Source organism: Mauremys mutica, unplaced genomic scaffold (genome assembly GCF_020497125.1).
Source record: "Mauremys mutica isolate MM-2020 ecotype Southern unplaced genomic scaffold, ASM2049712v1 Super-Scaffold_100355, whole genome shotgun sequence".
Taxonomy (NCBI): domain Eukaryota; kingdom Metazoa; phylum Chordata; order Testudines; family Geoemydidae; genus Mauremys; species Mauremys mutica.
Window position 1 is genome coordinate 41,842 of NW_025423322.1, and position 21,920 is coordinate 63,761.

The window sequence follows — 21,920 nt, forward strand, 5'->3', positions numbered from 1 at the left end:
CATTGTTTGCTGGAAGTTCAATCCAATAAACATCTAATTGTTTGCACCTTCGGACTTTGGGTATTGCTGCTCTGTGTGTACGCAAGAAGGACCCGCTAATGGGAGGGTGAAGGGATAAACCCTCTAACACATTTGAACCTCTTCTTTTCACACCGTTGCTCATTCTCACGGACTGCTTTGTCTCCAGACAGATCCATTCTCTTTCAGGACGGCCTTGCTCTTTCCCTCACCGAGGTGTGGGAGTAAACACTCCCCTTCCCTCTTGTCTCAGACAAACACTAGTATTAACTGTTTGCTACTGAGGGGTTTAGAAAGCATTTGTCAAGCTGCCATTTCTGGGGGATTTTTCCCAAGATCCAGTATTTTGTGTTCGAACATCTCCCAGCTTCCTTGCTGAAAATAAGGTCAAGGTTTCCTTGCAATATACAGGAAGAAGGCAGTTTTTCACCCCAGACGGGACTCGAACCCACAATCTCTGACTTAGAAAGCCATTGCCTTATCCATTAGGCCACTGATGAAAGAATGGAAATTCCATTTCCTAAATGCATATTTCTCATATTAACTTGGAAGCCAAATACCCTCTTTCTGCACCTTACAGAAATGTCTGAATCCCCTGGCAGCGAGGCTACTGGGCAGGTCGCTTACAGAGCTGAGCACCACCTTTCTGCCAGCCATCTTTAGAGAAGAAGGCTCTTTCCCCTGACAGCCACACAGCGCTGCCTAGCATCCCGAGAGCCTCCCTCGTGTTCTCCTGCAGCAGCCGCCTGCCGGTGTGGGTGGAAAAAGGGGACCAGGAAGCACTGCAGCCTCATTCCGGGACAGGAGGCCCTCGCCACGCCCAGGCCTGCCTCTTGCCTTCAGCCCAGGCAGCCAGAGGTGCCGGGGAGCTCCCTGGCAGGCCGCCACCTCAGCCAGGAAATAAGGAAAAGGGGATGAATGAAGAAGTCAGGAAATAACAAGGAAATGAAGAGGTTTGTCGAACGGGTTTCTGCCCGATTTACCATCATCTCAGCTACCGCTCAAAGTTAAAGACCTAAAGTCGACCTATCGGCATAAGTACAGATGGTTAGATGGGAATTAAAAGGAGCTGCTGTCACTAGTGTTAGGTGTCTGCAAGCAGCATGCAGACCGTTTAAAAACACCGCAATTAGAGGCTCAGATGAAACGTTTGCCCTAAATCAGAAACGACAATAGGAGGACCAGCAGAATGCCACTCTAGGTAAACGGCCGAGTAATGGAGGCTGTTAGAGGCAAAAAGTCATTCCTCAAAATTTGGAAATCAGATCCTAGTGAGGATAATAGGAAGGTGCACAAACTCTGGCCTGTTAAGTGTCAAAGTGTAACAAGTCAGGCCAAGAAAGAATCTGAGAAGCAACATGCTAAAGACACAAAAGCTAAACATAAATCCGGTCAATGCGAGTCCTGGGCTGTCCCTGCAGAAAGGTGAACCCCTCTGTGGCTGGAGTGAGCTCCTCTAAGCCGACCTCGCTACAGACCTGCGCCAGGTAGTGCTCATTGTAAAAATGTTTCCTCTGACGGTTGGGAAAACGGGACCAGCGGTCCTCAGGCCGGCTGACACAATTAAAATCCCCCCCAACAACAAACATCATGCAGTCCAGAGGAAGGGAGCCTTTGATCTTCCCTCGCATGCCTTAACTGGGGACCATACACACTAATATAGCAGTAACCAGTGCCACAGAGCACAAAGCCCACCAGTAATGCCCTCCCTGGTCGGAGCTCCAGCCCCTTCTGTAGTCGCACCGCAAATATGAAGAACAAGACTCCAACCCCATCATTCTTCCCTGGCCAGGAGGCCCTTCCTCCAATCACCCTCTGCCCATTGATCTACCCTAAAGTCATGAATGTGCATTTCCTGAACACCCACCATGTCCAAGTCCAGCTGCTCCAAGGCACTGAACATCAAGCGCCTCCTCCTGGGCCCCCAAATCCCTGCCACCTTCCACAGGGCCACTTTTACAGATGCCCCTTCCCTGGTACTGCCCTCGCTCAGCTGCACAGAGGAGTTTTCACCCCCAGTCCCTGCCTGTCACTGCCCAGCAGCCCTCTGGCACCATTCCTGAGGGTCACCCTGCCTCGCTCTCTTCCTGCCATGTTGGGAAAGACAGATCCCATCTCTCCTTGGTAAAGGTCAGGTGGGCCAACTAGGGGCAGAAGCCCATTCTATGTTTTCCTACTGCAGAGCCCAAGATCAGAGACTCACCTTCAGTGCCACCCACAGGGGAGGCAAGTGGGGCAATTTGTCCCAGGCCCCACAGGGGCCCCATGAGACTACAGCATTGCAACTTTTTTTTAATGGAAGGGGCCCCCAAAATTGCTTTGTTCCAGACCCACTAAATCCTCTATGGCAGCCCTGCTCATCTTCGGTGCAGACACCACTGTGCTCCCAGAGAACAAACTGCCCCTGCACAAAGAGGGATGAAAAGACCTGTTAAAGCCTGGGATTGAACCAGGGACCTTTAGATCTTCAGTCTAACGCTCTCCCAACTGAGCTACTTTGGCACCTGCATGTGAGCATTTTGGCCTGTTGCCTTTCTGCCCAGGAGGTTTTTGCAGCAGTTGCACACAAAAAGGACGTCATTGGGAGCGGCCCATGAAGGCAAGACTCACTTTTGCCTGCCTTGCTCAGCTTGACTTGCTGCCTCACCCCGTTCCTGCCCTAGTGCCTGGGTTGACCTGGTGGTGGAAGGGGACTGGGGGCCAGTGGTGCGGGGAGGAGGTTGAGCTGGACCCTGAGCTAGACTAGACCCTGGCGGTGAGAGTCTGGCCACCACTTGCCACCCCACCCTGTTGTCCTGGCTTCCCCCACTGGGCGTCATGTCGGGAGGGACATGGGGCTTCTGCCTTCCCTCCCCGATTTTCACACCGCAGAGGAGTGTGAACAGGAAAATGAACGGCTGCTCCACACCCCCACCGGAGGAACCCGGCGCCCTTAGCTGTGGGGAGTAAGAAGTGGCTGTTGGCTGACAGGGCCTGTCCCCGAGGAGCTGGAACAGCAGCTGCCGCCTCCCCCTCGGCTCCAGGCTGTGGGAAATGCTCATTGCCTGGCTGCATGGGCGGCTGCTGCTCCGTGCTCTGGAGAGCGTCTGTATTGCTCTGTCAACCCCCCGTCTTCACTGAGCCAGTCTGGTAAGGTCCCAAGTGCCCCCTCCAGCCTGGCAGCTGAGAGTCTGTGCAGACATCGGCCCCACTGCCAGCCCCACAGGCAGCAGCAGCACCAGCCCCCCCAGCACCACAGGGGCACTCGATGCACTTCCTGTGGGGAAATGGCTCCTTGGCGTCCAGCTGCTAGAGTGAGAGCCAGGAGAGAGCAGTGTCTGGCTCACCGTGGGGGAGAGAAGAGACCTGGTGAGTGCGGATCTCCCTCAGCCTCCCCCGCAATGCTGGTCAGTTGTATTGTCAATGTGATAGTCGGTGCTTCCCTTCAGGGCCGGCCCTAGAGGGATCCGGAGTAGGGGACAAATCCCCCCTTTCCTCCCCAGGCCCTGCCCCCACCCCTTCCCCCAAGCCCCCACCCCTTCCCGCCCTGCACCTTCCTGCCCCATTCCTTTCCCTCTCCCACTCTCCCTGCTCCTCCCCCTCCCCTCCCAGTGCCTCCTGCACCCCACTGAACAGCTGATCACTGGCAAGTGTGAGGAGCTTGTCAGCAAGGCCTGTAGTGGGTGGGGGGAGCTGGCTGCCAGTGGGCACTGAGCACCTTTTTTTCTCTCTGTTGGTTCTGCAGCCCCGTAGCTCCCATGGAGTCGCTGACTCAGCTCCTTTCACATGCTAGAGAGAGGAGCAGAACCAGGGCTATGGCTGATCTATGGGGCACCAGGTGAGTGGCAGAGGCTTCAGGTGCTGAGAGTTTGCCCAACCCCTCAACAACACAGTGTGAGGGGGTGTCCCAGGCATCTCGATGAAAGGAGCAGAACAGAATTTACTTGGGGTGGGGAGAGAATTGAGAGTGTCTCAGGGGGGTTATACAGAGGTATTGCCCGGGTGAGAGACTGGCTAAAACACAGGCCTCGCTGTGAGCAGGATTTGAACCTGCGCAGGGGAACCCTATTGGATTTCAAGTCCAACGCCTTAACCACTCGGCCATCACAGCTGTGAGCACAAAACTGCCCCAATGCCAGAGAAACTGGTAAATAATCCCAATGCCCAGGCGTGAAGTCATCTGAACTACAGGATTCCCACAGCAAACCTGGCTCCCAAAGCACAGGGGGGATTTGGGGTTTGTTCTGTGTGCTTAGCCAGGTGCCACAGGAGTCTTTGCTGCTTTTACAAATCCAGACTAACACGGCCCCTCTGATACTCCTAGTGACACTCTCCAATGGATCCCCATCCTCCACCCACCTTGAGCTAGGTAGGAGCGGATCATCATTATCCCTACTTGAGAGAGGGAGAAGCTGAGGCTGAGAAAGGAGAATTGACTTGTCTTAGGTCACACAGCCAGCCAGTGGCAGAGTTGGGAATAGGACCCAAGAGCCCTGATTTTGAAACTAACCATCAGATCGTGAATTTCAAACACTGAATGACCTGAATAAAGTGCTCTCAGATGAGCTCCAGACCAACAACAGTTCACAGTAATTATTCAGCAAGTATTTGAGGAGAACTGCAATGTTAGAGAGAATCATGAACTGCTCAGAGACCATTAATGCAGCAAAGCATCAAAATTTGTCAAACATATAACAGGTTATGGCTTATTTCCTTGGTCTTAAAAGAGAACAACAAGGACCTGAATCTCCTCCCTGTCAATAACCCCCTGCTCAGCCAATCAGGGTAGAGACTGAGGACGGGAGGCTGAGGGTTCTCACCAGAGAGCCCAAAGGATGGCCCAGGTCAATGGTGGGGATCACTGCCCGAGCACTATTTCAGCCCCACATTTTTGGGTGGACCTCCCACAGTGGGAGCTGCAGAGCACTCCCCCGCAACACACACATACACACACACACACACACACTGCTCCTGGTGTTGGGAGGGGAACAGGTGAAAGGACAAAAGAAGCAAGAGACAAAGAGAAAGGAGGGAGGGATGGATGGATGGAGGAAAAGGTGAAACAGAAAGGACAAACCCTAATGACCCCAGTGATTCTAAGGGACAAAATCCCAGGTGCAGAATAAAATTCTGCCTCCTTAAGTTCGTGTTTTCCATGCCTAGAATTCAACTGTCACCAGATGGATCAGACTGAACAGGTTTCAAACCTCGAGGAGGCTTCAACCTTCTAAACAGGGATGGCTGTTTTCTAGTAAAATCAGGAAAAGGGAAGGAGAAAACTCGAAAAAGCTTCCTCCTGGCACTCACGTCCGTGAACCCGAATACTCTCTCAGTCCTCAAAGAGAGACCTGGAGAAGGAGACTTGCTGAAGCAAAGCCACAGGGGTCTCTGAGGTTTCCCCGGCCCCTCACCCCTGTCCTGCCTGGCTGATGTCAGCATCTCTCTGTGAGGTCACCACCTCCCCACCACCTTTGACCAATAGTCTGAGGTCCTGCAAAAGGCCTTTGTGATGGACAGCTTTGCTAGGTTTTTATGCATTTGGACAGCAAAATGTTGAGTGTTTACATTAATATCAAGCACTCCTGTATAGAGGAGCCCCTGAACATAATGGAGAATGGAAATGAAAATGTTTAACTTTTTAAAAAAAAAGAAAGAAGGTTATAAGAGAACACGGGGGTTTGAAATGAGGACTACGTGAAAACTGCAGTTAAGCACTCTAACACTAAGCAATATCCCCAATGACAACAGGAGTATGGAATCGTGATGTCCAGGACTTTGAAGGACAAACCCTGATTCATCGAGCTCCTTTGCCATTCCCAGACCACAGGTGGTTTTAAAAATGGGGTTTGATTAAACTTCTTAAATGTGGTAAACACCACAGCTTGCACACCCACCGATATAGCTTCTCCCACTGACATAGCTGCCACCTCTTGGGAAGTGGATTAACTACACCCCCAGGAAAACTCTCTCCCATCAGCCTAGAGCAGTGGTTCTCAAACTGTGGGGCAAGACCCCAAAGTGGGTCATAACCCTGTTTTAATGGGGTCGCCAGGGCTGGCATTAGACTTGTTGGTGCCTGGGGCTGAAACCAAAAGTCTGAGCCCCACCACCCAGGGCTGAATCCCTCAAGCTCTGGTTTTGCCCTCCCCCAACTGGGGCAGGGCTCAGGCTTTGTCTCCTCTGCCTCTGCTCAGTGTAGAGGGGCTCGGTGTGTCTTTCTAGGGTCATGTAGTAAGTTTTTTGGCAAAAAGGGGTTGCAGTGAAAGGAAGTTTGAGGAACCCTGGCATAGAGCCTCTGAATATGTCTGGACTTGGCTCCCTGTGGCAGATCAGACACTGAACGTGCAGCCATGGAGACACCACACCCCAGCCTGGCCTAGCAGGCAAGAATCAAACCTCCACAGACAAGTGGCTGTTGTTTTCTAACCCATCTCCCTAAGCCCTCAGCCACAACCGCTTAACAAAGGGGCTTTTCTACACTATGGTTCTGGTCTCACTGAAGGGTCATTTCCAATTGTTTGCTCAGACCAGCATTAGGGAAAATGGTGCCCTGGGCAAAGCTTGTACTTTGGCACTTCCCCATGGCCCCTGGACGATCCCCACTCCCCCTTTACCGCTAGCTCCTGCACTCCCAACCCTTGCACCTCCTTCACCCCTAACTCCTGCCCCCTCCTGTGCCCCCTTTGCCCTTAATTCCCTGGGCCACCAGCCATTGCTCCTCTCCTGCAGCCCCTTCACATGGCTCCAGTGCTGGGGGCCCCGCACTTGTTCTCCCTTTCCCTGGGCTTTGGCATCACTAGCCCCTGCTTAGCGAGTAGGGTTCAGTGGTCCCCAAAATGTGGGGCATGACTCTTAGGGGGACACAGAGGAACATTCATGGAGTCAATGAAATTAATTGAGCTTCTTCAGTCTCTCGCTGCAGATATTTCCCTTGTTTTTAAAGGCAAAAATCCTGATCTTTCCAACGGGAGCTGCTGCTTCAATGTTCAGTTTGGGGAGGGATCTGGCTGCACTCAGAGATCTGCCCGCGGGTTACAATCTGCGATCCGAAGGGCCGAACACAAACAGCGTTTAGATGGGACCGTTAGTGCCGCCCCCGTGTGGCCAAAGATCAGAACTGACCAGCAGAGTTTACAGCTGGAGCCTGGGACGCTCCTGAACAAACTGGGCCCAAAGCCTCTCGCGTGGGATCCTCGCTGTGCAGCCGGAGGCGGAGGGAAGCTGATTGTCAGGGCTCAGGGCAGCTCCCTGCCAGGCTGAGCCGGTGTCTGTGCTAAGCTCGGCATCAATCAGGTGATTCTGGGAAGTTCGGGGTCCACGGGCTCCCACAGGAGGGTGAAGCAGGTCACCCCTGGAGCAGGTTAAAGCTGCAGGGTGACAGTGGGGCTGCTGCCCCTGTGAACAGCTGCTGTAGCACCGCCTGGGCAGGACAGGGAGAGCCAGTTATACCCTCCCCCCAGCCTGTATCGGGGGATGGGAGCACTCACACCCTGGGGACCCACCCACCAGAGATCTACGGGGGGGAGAGTGGCACCCACACACCCAGGATGTTGTAGGGGGGGACAAGGGCATCCACACTCCGGGATCCTCTGCAGAGGGACGGACACCCACACATCCAGGATTCTGTATGGGGGGGGAGAGGTACCCGGACACCTGGGCGGGGAAAGGGGGCACCGAAACATCCGGGATCTTACCTGGCAGGACAGCGGCGCCTGCAGCTCGACATGAGACGGGGGCGGGGGGAGCAGAAGCATTTCCCAGTTCCGGGCTGTCCCCATCTGGCCAAGGCACAGAGCTCACAAGCAGAGTTTAAAGCTCCAGCTGCCAAACTGCAAAGCAAGCCGGGCTCTGTGGCTGGTGCCTGTGATCCCAGCTCCTGGGGAGGCTGAGGCTGGCGGATCGCTTGAGCTCAGGAGTTCTAGGCTGCAGGGGGCTGTGCCGATCAGGTGTCCGCACTAAGTTCAGCATCAATATGGTGATCCTGGGGAAGCTTGGGGTCTCCAGATTGCCTAAGGAGGGGTGAACCGGCCCAGGTCGGGAAACGGAGCAGGTCAAAACTCCTGTGCTGATCAGTAGTGGGATTGCACCTGTGAATAGCCCCTGCAGCGTAGCTTGGGCAAGACAGTGAGACACAGTCTCTTTTTAGACACCCCTACCCCGCAGAGCCTGGAGTGGGGGATGGGAGCACCCACACGCTGGGGAATCTGACTTGCGGGTTAGGGACGCACCCAAGCAACACGGATCTTGAAAAGAGGAACAGCGACACCCACACACCACAGAGCCTGGATGGGGGCAGGGGAACCACACACGGGAGCTAGTTTATGGGGTGGGGGACACACCCATATGCTCCGTTGCACCATTCTTAATGAGAAGAACAGGGGCATCCGCACAACACGGATCCTTAACGAGCTGGGGGACACCCACACACTCCACTATTAACCAGGAGGGACAGGGGCACCAGACACCCCCAGTAGGGTGGAGAACACCCACATCCACCGGATCCCTCATGGGGGATAAGACAGAGGGGATTGTAATGGGGCCCAGCGCACCCACGCACCAGGGATTGTTAAGGGTTGAAGGGACAGGGACACCCACACACACTGAGATCACGTCCTTGGAGGAATGCAAACCCTCCACAGAAAGACCTGGTCTGTTCCATGATGGCAGCCCAGCCTGGGTGAGTCAAAGTCTCTTTTTATACAGGCACGTCCTAGAGATCCTGACTAGGGGGAGAGAGACACCCACCCACCAGAGATCCTTAATGGTCTAGGGTGCACCCACACACCAGGGATTCTTATGGGCGGGAAGAATGGAGACAGCCAGACACACTGAGATCACTTCCTCCCAGGAGCCTGGGCCAGACAGGGAGACACAGTCCCCCTTTACATATGTAAGGGGACTGTTGCCCCCTTACTAACATTCAGTGGGGGTGTTTTGGTTGCTAGCTCCCAGCACTAAAAGGGGAGGGATCGATGGCAAATCAGGACCCTGAGACTGACAGTCCCCAGGAACAATGGCAAGAGGCCAATGCTCCAGGTCAGCCTGATTGACAGGGCAGGCCGGCTAATCAGGAAGACAGAAGGCCAGGGTGGGTCCCGTCCTCCGTGTGAGCAGGAATGTGCCGGAGTCAGACGGAGTGGGGCCGAGCAAAGGAGAAAGCAGGGGCCCAAGCTGAGCTGGAGAGCAGAGCCGGGCCAGATCCAGAGGGGCCAGAGGCACAGCCCAGAGAGAGCAGATCCTGTGCTGGGAGCGGAGCTGCAGCCAGAGAGCCAGAGGCACAGCGCAGAGAGAGCAGACCCTGTGCTGGGAGCAGAGCTGGAGCCAGAAGCACAGTGAAGAGAGAGCAGATCCTGTGCTGGGAGCGGAGCTGCAGCCAGAGAGCCACAGGCACAGCCCAGAGAGAGCAGATCCTGTGCTGGGAGCAGAGCTGGAGCCAGAAGCACAGTGAAGAGAGAGTAGACCCTGTGCTGGGAGCAGAGCTGGAGCCAGAAGCACAGTGAAGAGAGAGCAGATCCTGTGCTGGGAGCGGAGCTGGAGCCAGAGAGCCAGAGGCACAGCGCAGAGAGAGCAGATCTTGTGCTGGGAGCAGAGCTGGAGCCAGAAGCACAGTGAAGAGAGAGTAGACCCTGTGCTGGGAGCGGAGCTGCAGCCAGAGAGCCACAGGCACAGCCCAGAGAGAGCAGATCCTGTGCTGGAAGCGGAGCTGGAGCCAGAGAGCCAGAGGCACAGCGCAGAAAGAGCAGATCCTATGCTGGAAGCAGAGCTGCAGCCAGAGAGCCAGGTGTAGTGAGCAACTGGGGCCAGCCAAGGGGGGACCTTGGGCAAAGGGCCCAGCACAAAAAGACACCCCCAGCCAAGGGTCCATGCAGGCCAGGCTGGGAGGGGGACCTTAACCTGACTGGGGGGCTGGCACTGGGAAGAAGGATCCCACCACCCAAAGCCCGGAGGTGTGTGGTCACCACCATTTCAAGTGTCCCACCCACAGCATCCCTGCAGCACAGCCAGGGCCTGAGAAGGAGGCCTGGGGCCTACAAGGAACAGACTGCAAAGTGCCTTGATGTCCAGAGATATTGTTTGTAATGTTCCCTGCCACAGAGCAGGGTGATGTGTTTCCCTGTAACCATTCCCATTTATTCTTATTCTTTTCTTCAAATTGATTGTTAAGTAAACAACTTGTATTTGCTTTAAATTGTCTGGAATAATCAGTGGGTCAGGGAGGTGCCCAGTGCAGAGAGGGTACCCCGGAGTGGGGACACCTTAGCCCCTGTCCTAGGTGGCCACAGCAGGGTTGGGGGTTGAGCCCCCCAGGAATCCTGGGTCCAGTATTGTTGGGGCTACGAGAACTCTGCCAGACAGGAGAGTCCTCAAGGGCAGGGAGGCCTCTGGGTAAAGGAAGTGGGAGCGAGGACTCAGATCCTTTCGCTAGCCCACTTCACCAGGGTAGCACAGAAGCCAGGAAAGTTCCCCACAATAGCGGGACCATTCCCCCGCTTACACATATCTGCCAGACAACCTTCCTCCCACTCCCTCCACACAATGTTCTTATTTGGAGGTGAAGCCAGGGAAATCCCATGGAGGATTCTTATCTGGGGAACTGGGGGGACCCACTTACCACCAGAGATTCTTAAGGGCAGGAGGGACAGGGACTCCCACCTCTGCAGCATGGGGGTGGGTCGTCTGCTGGGATCATCTGGGCATATTTCCCCTCATCAGTTCCCTGCCATTGCCTTGGGGGCCCCTTGTTCACTGCCTCTGGCACCCAGTTTAGCCTCCTTCCTGAGGGCTGAAATGCTTTGATCTGTCTAAGGTCTGTGGGATCAATACGTGTCATGGTGTAATTCTGTGTTATTCGGGGGTCAGACTAGCTGAGCTAATGGCCCCTTCTGCCCTTAAACGCCATGAAAACATTTCCCTGGTTTCTCCTTGCGCCCGACAGACACCACGGTGAGGGGCCCAATAGAAGATCCTGGACACAGCGCTCTGGCTCTTACGTTACTTGGGGACGTCAGCGCTTTCCTAGCAAAGCTGCTGCTAAAGCGCTGGATTTGGGGAACGGTTCGGCTCCGATTCAGAGATCTGCCTGCGCGGTGTGAACCTGCCACGAGGAGCGGGAAACGCAACCAGCAACGGGAGGCGTTGGCTGAGCTCCAGGCTGCCCCCGTGTGGCCAAAGCTTAGAACTGAGCAGCGGAGTTTAAAGCTGGCGCTGGGAGGGAGCTGAACACGCGGGGCACGAAGGCTCCTGCGTGTAACACTTGTTGGGTGGGCAGCTGAGAGTAGCTGATTGCCCGAGTTCAGGGCTGCACCCCGGGGTGCTGAGCAGGTGTCTGTGCTCAGGTTGGCCTCGCTATGATGGTTTCTGGGAAGTTTGGCGTCGCCAGTTCCCCCTAGGGAGAGGGGAGCCAGCCCAGGAAAGGAGGCCGGCAAAACTCTGGTACCAATTGGCAGTGGGACTGCCCCTGTGAAGAGCCGCTGTAGCCCCGCCAGGGAGAGCTCTTTATGCAGCCCCCCCCCGACCCCATTCCTCAGGACGAGGGTTGTGCTCAAAGATCTGTGCCCCGTGTTTTCACCTCCGCGTGAAGCGCACAGTGCAAATAACCCTCAGTGCATCCGCTCAGTTCCAGGCTCCACTTCCACCCGCTCAGAGCACAGAGCTCCCAGGCTGAGCCTGAAACTGGAAGCGGGAGACTCTGTAACCAGCTGGGCCCCGTGGCTGGTGCCTGTGATCCCAGTGCCTCGGGAGGCTAAGACTGGTGGATCGCTTGAGCTCAGGAGTTCTGGGCTGCAGGGGGCTGTGCCAATTGGGTGTCCACACCAAGTTTGGCATCAATATGGTGATCCCAGGGAAGCTTGGGGTCCCCACGTTGCCTAAGGAGGGGTGAACCGGCCCAGGTTGGAAACGGAGCAGGTCAAATCTCCCGTGCCGATCAGTAGTGGGATCGCGCCTGTGAGTAGCCCCTGCAGCTTAGCCTGGGCAAGACAGTGAGACACGGTCTCTTTTTATACAGACACCCCCCGCAGAGCCTGGATGGGGGGATGGGAGCACCCACATGATAGGGATTCTGACTTGGGTGGAGGGACGCACCCAAGCAACACGGATCTTGAAAAGGGGAACAGAGACACCCACAGATCCCAGATGGGGGCAGGCAGGGGAAACCACACACTGGAGCTAGTTCATGGGGTGGGGGACAGAGACACTCACCAGAGATCCTGGATGGGAGCACCCACATGATGGGGATCTTGAACTGGGAGGAGGGAAGCACCATGTACCAGAGGTTCTGAAGGGGGAACAGGGACACCCACACACCAGGTGTCTTGCAGCAAGAGCTGCGGTCTTCATTTACACAGGGCAGTGATGGGGAATTAACCACGTCCCTTGCGGAGCTTGTTACACTAGATGATTAGCCTCATTGTCAACACTATGAGTTTATATCGAATTTAGCAGTGTTAAATCACATTAACCTTGCACCCATCCACACAACGAAGCCCTTTATATCGATATAAAGGGCTCTTAATACCGGTATCTGTACTCCTCCCCGACGAAGGGAATAGCGCTGAAATCGGTATTGCCATGCCGGATTAGGGTTAGTGTGGCCGCAATTCGATGGTATTGGCATCCGGGCGCTATCCCACAGTGCACCATTGTGACCGCTCTGGACAGCAATCTGAACTCGGATGCACTGGCCAGGTTGACAGGAAAAGCCCTGCGAACTTTTGAATTTAATTTCCTGTTTGCCCAGCGTGGAGCGCTGATCAGCACAGGTGACCATGAAGTCCCAGAATCAAAAAAGAGCTCCAGCATGGACCATATGGGAGATACTGAAACTGATCTCTGTATGGGGAGCTGAATCTGTTCTATCAGAAATCGGTTCCAAAAGACAAAATGCCAAAGCATTTGAAAAAATCTCCAAGGCCATGATAGACAGAGGCCACAACAGGGACTCAATACAGTGCTGAAACTTAAGGAGCTGAGACAAGCGTACCAGAAAGCCAAAGAATGAAATGGACGCTCACGGAGGGAGGGGCGACTGACGTCTGTAGCTATCCCACAGTTCCCGCACTCTCCGAAAACCATTTCAATTCTTGGCTGAGTTCCCAAAGCCTGAAGGGTCAAAAACATTGTTGCGGGTGGTTCAGGGTTTATGTCGCCCCCCACTCCCCCCGTGAAAGCAAAGGGAAAAAAATCATTTCTCGCCTTTTTTCAATGTCACCGTATGTCTACTGGATGCTGCTGTCAGACGCGGTGCTGCAGCGCTACACAGCAGCATCCCCTTCTCTTCCCTTGCGGACGGCAGACGGTACAGTAGGACTGGTATCTGTCCTCGCCGTCCTGTGAGTGCTCCTGGCTGGCCTCGGTGATGTCACCCGAGGGCGCCTGGGCAAAAATGGGAATGACTCCCAGATCATTCTCTTCTTTAAGCTTTGTCTAATGGAGATTCAGTCCTGCCTGGAATATCATAGCAGCTGGAGGCTGCCCTCCCCTCCCCCCTTTGAGCTCTACTTGCAGAGGCAATAAAGTCAGTGTTGTTTCAAATTCCTGCATTCTTTATTACTTCATCACACAAATGGGGGGATAACTGCCACGGTAGCCCAGGAGGGGTGGGGGAGGAGGGAAGCAATGGATGGGGTTGTTGCAGGGGCACCCCCTAGAATGGCATGCAGCTCATCATTTCTGCGGGATGTCTGGGGCTCTGACCTGGAGCGGCCGTTTGCTTCTCTGGTTCTTTTGTAGGCTTGTCTGATAGTCTAGACAGGACTGACTCTCCCTTTAGACAAAACTTAAGGGAATGACCTGGGGAGTCATTCCCATTTTTGTCCATGCGCCCCCAGCCAACCTCACCAAGGCCAGCCAGGAGCACCCATGACAGCAGCAAACGGTACAGTATAACTGGCAACTGTCATTGTCAACTTGCAAAGCAGCAGTGGGACGGTATGGCTGGTAACCATCTCTGCTAACTTGCAAAAGGCAAGGGAAAAGAAAGGAAGGGGATGCTGCTGTGTAGCGCTGCAGTACCACGTCTGTCAGCAGCATCCAGTAGAGATACGGTGACAGTGAAAAAAGGCTGAACGGGCTCCAGGGAAAAGGGCGTGAAATGATTGTCTGCCGTTTCTTTCACGGAGGGAGGATTGACTGACATTTACCCAGAATCACCCACAACACTGTTTTTGCCCCATAAGGCATTGGGATCTCAACCCAGAATTCCAATGGGTGGGGGAGACTGCGGGAACTATGGGATAGCTATGGGATAGCTACCCACAGTGCAACGATCTGGAAATCGACAGTAGCCTCGGTACATGGACGCACACCGCTGAATTAATGTGCTTAGTGTGTCCGCGTGCACTCGACTTTATACAATCTGTTTCCAAAAAACAGTTTCTGTAAAATCGGAATAATCCTGTAGTGTAGACATACCCTGTGATTAATAACTTTGGTGGCTAAATGAAAGGCTGATGGTTCAAACCCAGGTGAAGATGGAGGTTTTTTTTTTAGTGATGAGAATCCAGTACATTTTAACTGGCAGAAAATCTCCTCAATGCTGCTCTAGCCTCATTGGGCAAGCATAAGTGGTCCTTTTGCCAAATGCATTGGTGGTATAGTGGTGAGCATAGCTGCCTTCCAAGCAGTTGACCCGGGTTCGATTCCCAGCCAATGCAGGCATGTGATGTTTTCTCTGCTGGGAATTGGTTTAATTTCAGTCACGTTGTATCAGTTTATCAATAGAATGAGAGAATCAATGTGCTGCAGGTCATTCAAAACAGAAGAAAGGGGCGGGACTATACAATGAGCTGTTGGAGTTATCCTGGTATTACAATATTTGGTTTATTTTTTTTTTAATTTCTTTTCTTCCCTCTCCCTTTTAGACTCAGAGCCTTTAAGGTCAGAAGGGACCAGTGTGATCATCTAGACCGACCTGCTGCACCTTGCAGGCCAAAAGACCCCACCCACCCACTCCTGTAATAGACCCGGGAGGGGAGGCAGCTCTGTGCACTGCCCCTACCCCAGGCAGCACATGGGGCCCTCTGCTCCCTCGCCCCATGGGTGTGCAGAGATGTGCCAGCAGCACTGAGGTGGCTCCCTGCCCACTCTGCCTCCATCCCTCCGTGCCTCTCCCAGAAGTGGCCGGCATGTCCCAGCATCCCCTGTGGCGGGGGAGTGTCTCCATTCACTGCCCCTGCCCCGAGTACCAACTCCGCAGCCCACATTGGCCAGGAACTGCAGCCAATGGGAGCTCTGGGGGCGGTGCCTGCAGGCAGCGGCACATGGAGACCCCCTGGCCCCACCCACCTAGGACCTGCTTCCGCAGGGTTGTGTGTACCAGTCACTTTGGGAGCTGCACTGGCCGGGGTAAGCGCCACCCCTCCTGCACCCCAACCCCCCCCCAGCACAGAGCCCGCACCCCGCACCCAAATTTCCTCCCAGAGCTTTGCTTGTCTTCCTTTCACCCAGAACCATCCTTCTTCTCCTGGGCTGCAAGTAGCCATCCCTGGGAAGCCAAGAGGCAGGCACAGGATTCTGCCTCCCAGCAGCCAACCGCACCTCCCCAGGCTTTGCAGAACGACTGGTGGTGCTCTACTAACCCCACTTAGCCGCACTGAGGCGCTTAGCTTCTGCCCTGCCTTCCTCAGCTCGACTTTCCTCTTTTGCCCCATTGCTGCCTCACTTCCTCCTTTGGCAAGTCACACAGAGGAGGCAGCAGGAAGAGCCGGCCGCCATAGGCCAACCTCCCAGGGCAGAGGAGACCAAGCCACAAGCCTTCAAAAGGTGAGTGGCCCAGATCCTCTAGCTTTCCCCTGCTGATGCCAAGGTTTTTTCTCAGCTCATTTCACCACCCTCTGCCATGCAGGAGTTGGGGTTATCACAGGGACGGACCAGTGGCAGCAGTAGGAGCGCCTTGCTGGACAGGCAGAAATAGTAAGCCCTCCTATTTCTGTCTGGTTTTGAGCCAGGGACCTTTTATGTGGTAGGCAAACATGATAACCAATATACTACAGAAACTCTGTTGCAGTGCTTTCTCCCTCCCTTCATAACAATGGCCGTACTGGCTCAGACCAAAGGTCCATCCAGCCCAGTATCCTGTCTGCCAACAGTGGCCAATGCCAGGTGCCCCAGAGGGAGTGAACCTAACAGGTAATGATCAAGTGATCTCTCTCCTGCCATCCATCTCCACCCTCTGACAAACAGAGGCTAGGGACACCATTCCTTACACGGCCTGCCTAATAGCCATTAATGGACTTAACCTCCATGAATTTATCTAGTTCTCTTTTAAACCCTGTTATAGTCCTAGCCTTCACAACCTCCTCAGGCAAGGAGTTCCACAGGTTGACTGTGCACTGTGTGAAGAACCTCCTTTTATTTGTTTTAAACCTGCTGCCTATTACTTTCATTTGGTGTTCCCTAGTTCCTATATTATGGGAACAAGTAAATAACTTTTCCTTATTCACTTTAAGGTGTGGGGGCTGGGCTGGGCTGACTTTAGTCCCAGGCTGGGGTCTCCTGAATGGTGGGAAACATCCTTGGCTGCTACCCAGGGACAGCAGCTACTGGTGACATACCAGGGCTGGGATGTGAGGGGAATGTTGCATGGACTTTATCATACAGGCCCCATCTTGCTTCTCACAGCCCACAGGCGAGAATCTAGAGAAGGGTGAATCATTTCTCAGCTGCATTCTCAGGAGAAGCCAGTAGCCGTCCTTGACCAGAGACCCAGGGGAGCAACCACGGCAGTTCTGCGGAGAGCTCTGGTTGCCAGGGGATCCAGCTAGGAGAGGGAGTGCTGGGGGCTCTGCAGTTTTTGCAGTGGGGCTGTCTCAGGAGTCACAGGTGGCTTTGTTGAGGGGGTGGGGAAGTAGGGACTACAGGATGTGAGGCTGGCTGAAATGAAACTGCACAAAAAACCTCCCCCTTTGCTCCAGCTATGGCCCTACTTTGGCCTCTCCCCCTTTCATAAATATCTCCATATCTACTCCAGCTCTCAGAAACCCCCTCTCTCCCATGGGTATTTTCACGGTTTCTTCCTTTTTTCATGGAGAGAGAGAGAGAAAAAACAAACCTATTAATCTGAGCTACCAACACAGTTCACAGCATGAAATACACAATTTTGTGTTCAATGAGTTGTGTTCATTTACATAACATGAAAAATATGTTTTGGTCAATGCATGAAAACCTCACTGCATTGAACAACACACTGGATATAGTTAATGTACTACAGAATATTTAAAGAAGTTAAGAAAGATGTGCTTATAAATTAACATGTTGTGCCATTTACACACGCACAAGACACAGAAGAAACTGAAATCTGAGCTACTAAAATTTCCATTTTCTCACAGCATTTTAGTTCTCAATATTGTTTTAATTTGCTTATTTTTTTGGAACTAGAAATGAGGAAAGAGTACACTGAAGTCAGTGGAATTACCGCAGTGAGGGATTAGTCTCATTATTTGCCAATAACAAAACCTTTGTTAACAGAGAGTTAACTTTGACTGTGAATATCTCTTACCTTCCAGAACATCAACTTCAGTAAAACTCAAACTCTGGAAAAACAGGGAATACAGAGTGATGGTATATGCCCAGATAACCTTAACTCTGCCCTCTAGAAGAGAATCCCTGATAGCATATGAGAACAAGGAAAGGTTTGGGGACAAATTACATTTACTTCCCAAGAGTTTGTTTCTTCTGTAATTAATTGATCCTGGCCCCATCAATTGATCCTGGCCTGGTGTCTGGCTGTGGAATTTACTGTTTACTATTTTTATCCCAGTATATTTAAAGGCAAAACTGCTTTACAAAAGCTCCTTTATTCTAGGTTATACAAACAGGTCACTTCCTAGCTATTTCAAAGAGATGGAATTTTCCTGACCCACAGGGAACTTAAACTAACATGCTCAAGATCACACATTCCTTAGGAGAAAACGAAGGGGAAAAAAACCAAAACCCACCAAACCGTTGCTGTTTCTACCCAAATGATCAATGAGATCAGAAAGTGAGACTGTGCCATTAACTGTCTGGGACTACACTGACTCTGCAGTTACTTGGATGCAGACACACCCAGCTCTACGGTTGGTAAACGTACAGAGACTCTGCTGCTGCTCATGAACTAGCAGCACATGACCTCTAAACAGCTGCCATTCGAATGTATCTGAAAATTGCAAGGAACAACGATCTGTGTTAAAGGAAGGCTGCCATTTATTAGAGCCCCAGTTGATGCCGTGTGCACAAACAGAGGATTGAATGTGTAACAGGGAGTTTGTAAATCTTGGTTATTTTAGTTTTGTAACAGGCTCCTGTCCACCCCCAGTAGAGTTTTCAGTCCCAATGGCAACTTACTTACCAAAGGTAATACGGACTAGTCCATGCCTCCCAAGTGGATGTGGTTCTTGTTCTTCTGCACATTGTAGCCCATGGAGGCCAAGGACCTGCAAATGTGTCTTCATGTGTCTTTGTTTCATTGATGAAAATAAACCAAGACACTTAGAGGATTGAAAGTGATTTCTGCTGGGGGACGTTTGCTAGGTGTTTATGCATTTGCACAGGAAAACAGTAAGTGTGTCCATTCATTTCAGGAATCCCTATATAGCAGAGCTCCTGAGCATACTAGAAATGGAATTATTTTTATTGAAGAAACAGGCTTGTAAGGGGGCACTTGGATTTGAACCGAGGACCACTTGATCTGCAGTCAAACACTCTACCACTGAGCTATACCCCCATGACATTTACATAGGCCAGTCTGTGATCTTAAGGATTTTGAAGGACGGGCTCTGCCTCAGAGAGCTCCTTTCCTATTCCCAGACCACAGGGGTTTAAAAAATGGGGTTTGATTAAACTTTATATACACATGTAGACACCACAGCTTGCACACCCACCAACATAGCTTCCCCCACTGACATAGCTACCACCTCTCGGGGAGATGGGTTAACTGCACGGACGGGACAGCTCTCTCCCCTCTGCTTAGAGCAGCTTCATTATTTATGAATAGGTGGGAAATAACCTCCTGAATGGACAGGAACCAATGTATCAGATATTGCTGTGTCTGCATTCAATATGGGTAACTGGTCATACTGGGCTGGATTGGTAGGAGTGTTGCCAGCAGATCGAGGGAAGTGATTATTCCCCTCTAGTCAGCACTGCTGAGGCCACATCTGGAGCATTGCGTCCAGTTCTCTCACCCCCCCCCCCACACACACACTACAGAAACAAATTGGAGAGAGTCTAGGGGGCAGGGGACTTACAGGGAGAGGCTGAGGGCAGGGCCGCCCAGAGGGGGGGCGGGGGGTCAATTTGCCCCAGGCCCTGCAGGGCCCCCAGGAGAATACAGGATTCTATAGTATTGCAACTGTTTTTTATGGAAGGGGCCCCTGAAATTGTTTTGCCCCAGGCCCCTGAATCCTGTGGGCGGCCCCTGCCCAGACCGTGGTGCTGCCCCCCCACTCCACCCCCTTCCCTCATTCTCCTCCCTCCGAGGCCCCCCCTGTGCTCCGCCCTCACTCCCATTTGTCCACTTCCCACCCCTGCTCTTTGGCTGAGGCCTGCTGGTCGCTGGCTCCTCTCCTCCCCCAAGGCCTCCTCGCGCCTCTCCACCCCTACCCCAACCCCAAGGTCTGCCTGCTGCCCCCCCCTGCCCCTCCCCTGAGACCTATCCTATCCATCGCCCACACCTCTCTGCCCCTCCCTTGAGACCTACCCTGTCCACCTCTTTCTTTGATCATCTCTTGTTATTCCTTGAAACATCAAGGATGGAATAAAAAGCTGAGTTTACTCCAGGGTGAGGAAAGAAAGGAGCCATCAACCCCCTGGCAAAGCTCAGTGCCCCAGAGAAAACCTGCCCCCTGCTATCGCAGTCACTGATGTACTGGGGATATGACGGGAAAGGGACTGATCGAGGCAGGAAATGGACAAAAATCTACAGCAACATCATTAACCACAAACACACTCTCCTCGTGCTCCAGCCAGAAGGGAAAGGAGCAGGAATTCTTGCAGTTCAGCCATGGACACACTTACACAAGGGCACAGCAGTGTGTGTGTTGTGGAAGCTGGTCTGAGGAAACAACTGGAATTGATCACTCAGTGAGAACAGAACTAGAGTGCAGTGAAAGCCACATACCAAGCAAGTAGTTGTGGCTGAGTGGTTAAGACGATGGACTAGAAATCCATTGGGGTCTCCCTGCGCAGGTTCAAATCCTGCCAACTACGCAGGAAGTTGTAGCTCTTTAGTTTCAATGGAGCTGGGTCTTGTCTCACTCTTCAGTTATGTCTACATGAAAGAATAATGCGGCTTAAGTTAAAGTGTTTTAATTGAACAGCTGTTGCATGTCCACCCTGTGTCACCAAAGCACATCCATGCTAGCATCTCTTGGATCACCACAGAGAGCAGTGCACTGTGGGTAGCTATCCCACTGTGCAACTGGCTGCAGGGTGCTTTGGGAAGGGTTTGCAATGCCTCACGGGCTGGTACAGCATCACATGATGCAGGTTTCTATCCCATTGGTCCATGGGCATCCTACTAGATTGCCAGCTGCTTTCCAACTGCAATGTGCGTGGTGGGGTAGAGAGTGTGTGTGTGTGGGGGGGAGACAGTGTGTGCGTTGCGGAAGAGTGAGTGTGTCGCACACTGTCTCTAAGTTCAGACAGCTGCTGGAAGCAACCAGTCCTGAGGCAGGGGACAGCCCCGACATCAGCCCCCTTCTCTCACTGGCTCAGCTCAGCACAGCACTCTCTGACACGCACACACACACTGCTGCCTGCTTAGCTCTGTGTCAGGGGTGCTGGAACAGGGGGTTTAGAGGGCAATGCCCCCCCCGCTCTTTACTGGCTGTTAGGACAAATGATGGACGGGGGGGAGGGTGCAGTCTTGGGGAAGAGGTGTCTGTGGGTGTGGCCTCGGGGGGAGAGGTGCTATGAGTGGGGGTCCTTAGGGAAGGGGTGTCATGGGGGTGCCACAGTTCGGACAATGGTGCCCCCCCCCACTGTAAGGAAGCTTCTGCTGCCCCTGCTCTGTGTTGGCAGAGCGGGAGAGAGCAGCATCCACGGCAGTGATTTGCTCCCCGGGGCTCCGGCAGGAGGGCTCGGGAGGTGATTTAAAGGGCCCGGGGCTCTGGCCACTGCAGGGAGCCCTGGGCCCTTTAAATCACCAGCCTGGGGAAGCCGGGCAGGGCTGGCACAGCGTACCGGCTCTTGCCGGTACCCCATACCAGAACATACCAGCTTACTTTCACCTCTGGAAGGTCCTCACGTGGATCAATAACTGGTTAAAAGATAGGAAACAAAGTGTAGGAATAAATGGTCAGTTTTCAGGATGGAAACAGGTAATTAGTGGTGTCTGTATTGGGACCAGGACAAGTCAACATATTCAATAAACGACCTGCTAAACAGTGAGCTGACAAAATGTGCCGATGATCCAAAACTACCGGCTTGCTTCCTAGAACAAACGCTCCTTGAGTGGGGTGATCCACAGGGAGTAGCTCAAACCTCCAAAGTGCCTGGCCAGGGGCAGGACATTAGCACAGCAAGGGAGGGGTGTGGCAGTGACATCACAAAGGCCTTTTGCAGGACCTCAGACTATTGGTCAAAGGTGGTGGGGAGGTGGTGACCTCACAGAGAGATGCTGACATCAGCCAGGCTGGACAGCGGTGAGGGGCCAGGGAAACCTCAGAGACCCCTGTGGCTTTGCTTCAGCAAGTCTCCTTCTCCAGGTCTCTCTTTGAGGACTGAGAGAGTATTCGGGTTCACGGACGTGAGCGCCAGGAGGAACCTCTTTCGAATTTTCTCCCTCCCTTTTCCTGATTTTACTAGAAAACAGCCATCCCTGTTTAGAAGGTAAGAGCCTCCTTGAGGTTTGAAACCTGTTCAGTCTGATCCATCTGGTGACAGTTGAATTCTAGGCATGGAAAACACGGTCTTAAGGAGGCCGAATTTTATTCCGCACCTGG

General features: G+C 53.1%; 5 non-coding genes across 5 annotated transcripts; 2 read left to right on the plus strand and 3 right to left on the minus strand.

The window, feature by feature from the left end:
• Positions 1-2,447: 2,447 nt before the first annotated feature.
• TRNAF-GAA lies at positions 2,448-2,520 on the minus strand. Its single transcript has one exon. It is a non-coding gene; the product is annotated as a tRNA-Phe (tRNA).
• A 1,506-nt stretch (positions 2,521-4,026) lies between these two features.
• TRNAS-UGA lies at positions 4,027-4,108 on the minus strand. Its single transcript has one exon. It is a non-coding gene; the product is annotated as a tRNA-Ser (tRNA).
• Positions 4,109-14,579: 10,471 nt separating this feature from the next.
• Positions 14,580-14,651, plus strand: TRNAG-UCC. Its single transcript has one exon. It is a non-coding gene; the product is annotated as a tRNA-Gly (tRNA).
• A 3,977-nt stretch (positions 14,652-18,628) lies between these two features.
• TRNAC-GCA lies at positions 18,629-18,700 on the minus strand. Its single transcript has one exon. It is a non-coding gene; the product is annotated as a tRNA-Cys (tRNA).
• A 1,402-nt stretch (positions 18,701-20,102) lies between these two features.
• On the plus strand, positions 20,103-20,184 carry TRNAS-AGA. The gene has a single exon. It is a non-coding gene; the product is annotated as a tRNA-Ser (tRNA).
• Positions 20,185-21,920: the final 1,736 nt, after the last annotated feature.